Here is a 5,301-nt window from a genome sequence, read left to right on the forward strand (position 1 = left end):
AAAAAAAAAAAGAGGGTTGTATTTGTCTCCGTGCAATGGGAAGGAATATCCGTGCGCTGCGGCGCGGGTGCGTCGCTGGAATGAGCTCAGCGGCACCGGAGCTGCGGCTTGTGCGGAGAGAGATCCCAGGAGCGGGCACATGCCCTTGACACGAAATCACCCGGCGAGTAATAAAGGATTTCCTGCCTTCAGAGCCTGCTTGAGCCGGGGGTTTAGCCTGGGTTAGGCTGCGCAGCGCCCTGACAAGGTTACGGGGTCTAACAGGGCGCTGATGCCGGGAGCGCACAGATATCCCTGGCTGTAGATGTTGAGGCAGCCACGGCGTGCGCTCCTCACCGGCAGGACCTCACCGTAAACAAAAAGCGCGCTCCTCTCCTTGAAATTCACCTTGAACGCGGTGAGACGGGGTGGGTTTGCCGGTTGGGGTTGGTTTGGGGCTTTTTTTATTATTATTATTATTATTCGCCACCCCTTTCCCCCCACAATTGTCAGCAGAGAGGCTGCAAAAAAAGCCGAGGAGGCACTGCAGGCTGCGCAGCGCTGGGAGCTGTCAGCCCCACGCCACTGCAGTGATGTCAGCCCGCAGCCACAGCCACTGCCACCCCCAGCCCCTGCACACACGCGAGTGCAAGAAGAAGAATTCATAATTACAGTAGCGTAGCCATGAAACCAGCAGTGCTGGGGGTGGGGAGGGGGGAGAGAGCGAAGCCTCATCCAAAATTGGTGCTTTAATTTTTTTTTTAACATCTTTTTTTTTTTCTCTCTCTCTCTCTCTCTCCCTGCAAAGCTGCACCCAGCTCTGCAGCATCCTTTCTCTGCAGTGGGGTTTGGGGGAGTCAGAGCAGGGGGTTCCCCCCCGGCATCCCCCCCAAAGCGGGTGGAGGGTGCGGGGGGAGCTGGGCAGGGCTGGAGGCTCTTTCCCCGCGGGTCGCTGCTTGTTTTAAAAGGCAGCATTTCTGCGGACAACACCCGGAGCATCTCTGCGGGAGCGGGGCTGGGGGCGAGGGCTGCAGCCGCCTTGTTTGCGGCGCACGGAGTCAGCAGCTGGGATTTTTTTTTTTTTTTTTTGGCTGAATAATCCTTTACGGGGAGGGGGTGTGCGGGGAAAGGGGGGGGGGGGAGCTGGGGGAGGAGGGAGGGAAAGTGGATCAACATCACCGAAGGAGGACAGCGAGCAAGATTAGGGCTGGCTAATGATAAATGAGAAGGCGCCGCTGACAGCTCCGCGCTCCGCGCAGCGCCCGCCCGGCTGCTCCGCGCTCCCTCCGCACCCTCCGGCCGCCCGCTCCTCTCCAACCCGCCGGCCTGGCTCCAGCCCCCTCCTCCTCCCCCCTTCCCTTTTCTTTTCTATATATATATTTTATATATCTATATATCTATATATATCGATATAATTTCCACCTCCCGCCGCATAGCGCGGGGGGGCCGCATCCCACACCCCGCCTCCCCGAGCATCCTCCGCGGGATTACGCGCTCCGCACCGGCTGCAGGACGGAGGGACCACGGCGGGGCTGCCGCAGGGGGTATTTCCTTCGCTGCTCTTCTTGGGGGGGGGGGGGCGGGTTGGGGTTGGGGTCGAGCCGGGAAGGCGGGGGGGGGGGGGGGAGTGGATAGACAAGACACCCCTCAGCACCCCCCGGGGGAGGGGGGATGCAGTGGGGGCTGAGGTCGCCCCTCACCCTCCCCGCGCCCTTTCTTCCCCCCTGGAGGGCTGGGGCGGGGGGGATGAAGGATGAAGGATGAAGCCAGGGCGGTTTATCCATGGGCTCTGCCCGCCCCCCCCCCCTCATCGTACCCGGGTGACCTTTCAAATCAAAGCCCGGCTCGTACCTACCAAGGTGCACTGGGCAGCAAGGGCTGGGGGGGGTGATGGGGAGGGGGGGTGATGCACCCGGGCTCTCCCCCTCCCTCTGCCTTTCCCCCTCCCTCCCTCCCTCCTCCCTCCTCCCTCCCTCGCTGCTCCCTCCCTCTCTCTCTCTCTCTCTCTGCTGCATTTTGCATGAGCTATCTAGGTCATTAGCATTTTAGCGTATGCAAGACTTGACAAAGCTGATGAGAAGCCAGATGGGCCCCTCTCCTCTTTTTTTTGCACCACTTGGGATCTGAGCGAAAGGATTGACTGCAGCAGGCGAACGGGGGAAGGTTTATTGCGCTCCTCCAGACCCCCCCGTTTATAGCAGCGCGGCGGGGCTCGGGGCAGGCGGCAGAGAGCGGGCAGCGGCGGGCAGAGACGGAGGGCAGGTAACGGGGCCCCCCCGCCGCCCCCCCCAACCCCACAGCCCGGGGGTTCTTTGATTTCATTGAGGGTTTTTTCCGAAGGGGGGGTTCGGTTGGGTTTTATCCCCCCCCCCCCCCCCGCCCATGGGGAAGGGCGCGCCGGAGCCTCCGCGGGGCGCGGAGAACAAAGGCTGGGCTCCGCGGGGTCCCTCTCCCCCCTCCCCTCCTTCCCCCCCTCCCCTTTTTTTTCCTTTTCTTTTCCCATTTCCCCTTCTTCTTCTATGCATTTTCTTGCTCCCGAGGAAAGGCCCCTCTCTCCGTGTTCACAGCGGACCTTGATTTAAATGTCCATACAATTAAGGCACGCGGTGAATGCCAAGAACGAGGCTGACCAGCATCGAGGCCGGAGGCGGCTCCGCGGCTCCCCCGCACCCGCGGAACCCCCCACGCCCCCCCCCAGACCCCCTAAGCCCTCCCCAAATCCCCCCCTGAGCTCGGCCGCGGGGCGCGCAGGCAGCGCTGCGCTCCGGCGCAGGTAGCACCGCAGCGCGGGGAGGGGGCGGAGAGGGATGGACGGGATGGGATGCGATGGGATGGGATGAGGGGACGAGGCAGCTTTTGCGGGGGTCCCCGGCATGAAGGAGAGGGGTTCCTTGGTCTTACAGGCGCCCGGGGTGCGGAATCTGGAGCTGTCACCCGGGGGTGCCCCGCGGGTGGGCCTCGGGGGGACGCGGCTGCTGCCCCCGGGGGGGTCTCGGCTGCTGCCCCCGGGGCTGCTCCACTGCCGCCGCTTTGTGCTTTGCCTTTTCTTTCGCCTTTTCTCCGCAGAGCGATGGGGTTTTTTCCCCTGCTAAAAGCAATGACAGGTCTTGGGGTCACCGGGGCTCACGCTGCTCCCCCGGCGGGGGAAGGAGGGGGAGGAGGCTGAGGCAAAGCCGCTTTATTTCTTTATTTTTTAAAGCTTTATTATGATATATTATTTTTTTCCGGTGGCTGTTTGTGTGTCTTTCCCCTCCACCCTCCCTCTCCTTTTAATCCTTATAATTTAAATCAAAAGTGCCGGGGAGAAGAAGGGGGGGAGCGCTGTGTCTGCAGGGCGAGGCCGGGCGTAAATCTCTTGGAGGGATAAACATGTCATTTGTTCCCTTTGTATGGTAATGCTGTCCCCCCCCCAGCTGCCCCCCCACCCCCCAGCAGCTGCCCCGGCCATACATCCTTCCTACAAAAGATCCCAATTACCCATCGGCTGCCTCATTATACTCCTTACACAGCCCCGGCGAGAGGCGTGTGTGTGCGAGGAGCCGAGGGGAAGGGGGGGGTGAAGGGGGGTGAAACAGCACCTGAATTATTCAGAAAATAAAATAAAATTCAAGAAACGGGAGGCGGCGGGAGGGAGGAGGACGGAGGGATGCTGCGACCCCGGAGGGATGCTGTGACCCCGCGGCCTAACACGGAGCAGGTGCCCCCCAGAGCCTCCTGCAGCGCAGGGGCTGCTCCCCCCTCGCCCCCCATACCCCACTGGTTTACTTCCCCTCCTCCTTTTTCACGCTTTTATTTTTATTTCATTTTTTTTTCTCCACCTTTTTAGCCATCGCCACCCCTCTGCCCTGCTCCCCGCCGGGCCCCTTCACCTCCCTGCCCTTCTCCCATCCCTCTCCTTCCTTTCCCTTCTCTCTGCAGCTGGAGGCCAACCCGCCCCGCATCCCTTCATCCCGGCCCATCCCAGCGCTCCCAGCAGGTGCCTCGCACTGGGGGAGGACGGGCCTTACAGAGGGGACAATCCCCCACCCCTCGGAGCTATTCCGGGTTTGGGGGGCCCTCGGTGACGGCGCGGGGGGTCCATCTCTCTTTGCAGCTCCGCGCACGGACCCTCACCTACGGAATGGTGCCCTTGGGAACACTGACAGCGGCTCGGGGTCCCTGGGACGCCTCTTTGCTCCCCCCCGCGGGGTGCTGCAGGTATTTCGGGACAGCCCTCCCTGGGCTCTCCTCCCGCCGGGTGCGGATGCCGCAAGGAGCCCGTCGGGTCGTGCCGTGCCGTGCCAATAAAGCTCTTTCCTCGCGGGTTCCCGCATCCTCTCCTTTGTTCGCGGAGGTTTCTCGCCCGTCTCTTTCCGGTGGCGGAGGCAGGACCCCCCTGAAGGACCCGCACTCAGCACCAGGTGGGGGATGAATATTAAAATCCGCCCCAAAATAAAAAACCTCAACCTTTCAATTCGGCAGCAGCACCACGGTCGCCTGTTCGACCCTGGGCGGGCGCCTCCACATCCTGGACCTCCAGGAGAGTCTGAATTGCCAGAGGGCTCCTGTTTAATGAGTAAAAGGGGAAAAAAGAAAGAGCTTTGGGGTGCCTTCTGTCTGGGATCACAGGCAGATCCCTGCCCCGCCGCACTATGCGCCGAGCATCCTCCTGCTGCACCGCCGGCCCCGGCAGCACCCGGCCCTCTCCAGCAGAATGGATTTTCCTCTAAAGCTGCAGCATGGGAGAGAAAAACAAGACCTAAATAACCGCAAATAAATAAACAACCTGTTCATGTCTTGCAAAAATGGCCGGGATGAGGAGACACCATCACTGTGCATCCGAAGGCCGGAGGCCTGGGACCCCTCCGGGGCCCAGCTCCCTCCCTCGGGCTCTGCCCAGGGGGATGGAGAGGAGGGGGCAGGAGGCTCTTATTAATACTAATCCCAAGAAATATTGCTATGCCCCGAATAAATCAGGCTGGGGGTTTCTCGAAGACCTTTGCCCCCTCGAGAGGAGCTGCAGCACGGCCCCTCCTCTTCTGGGTGGACACTTTGGGAAGGGAAATGGAAATGGTGTGGAGGGAGGGGGGGTGGACAGATGCGTTTGATTTTTTCACTGAGGGCTGGAGGAGGAGGTGGCACGATTTTATTCCAGGCACGTCAGCTCCCCCCTCCCTCCCTGTCCCCTCCTTCCTCCCTCCACCCGCAGTCCGATGTAAACATAACGGCTCGAAACCTGCCAGGCTCCATCCCCAGTTGGATTATAGGGGGGAATTAAGCAGCTTGTGAGGAGGTTTGATTAACATAGGGATGCCCCCAAATAACCTTCAGGCGTCTGGCCTC

General features: G+C 61.1%; 1 long non-coding RNA gene across 1 annotated transcript; it reads left to right on the forward strand.

Annotated features, from left to right (window-relative positions):
- The first annotated feature begins 1,744 nt into the window (after positions 1-1,744).
- LOC127482328 (uncharacterized) lies at positions 1,745-4,291 on the forward strand. The gene is made up of 2 exons (XR_007908519.1): positions 1,745-2,241; positions 4,073-4,291. It is a non-coding gene; the product is annotated as an uncharacterized LOC127482328 (long non-coding RNA).
- Positions 4,292-5,301: the final 1,010 nt, after the last annotated feature.

Source organism: Manacus candei, unplaced genomic scaffold (assembly GCF_025592945.1).
Source record: "Manacus candei isolate 608988 ecotype Guabito, Panama unplaced genomic scaffold, ASM2559294v1 h1tg000007l, whole genome shotgun sequence".
NCBI lineage: Eukaryota > Metazoa > Chordata > Aves > Passeriformes > Pipridae > Manacus > Manacus candei.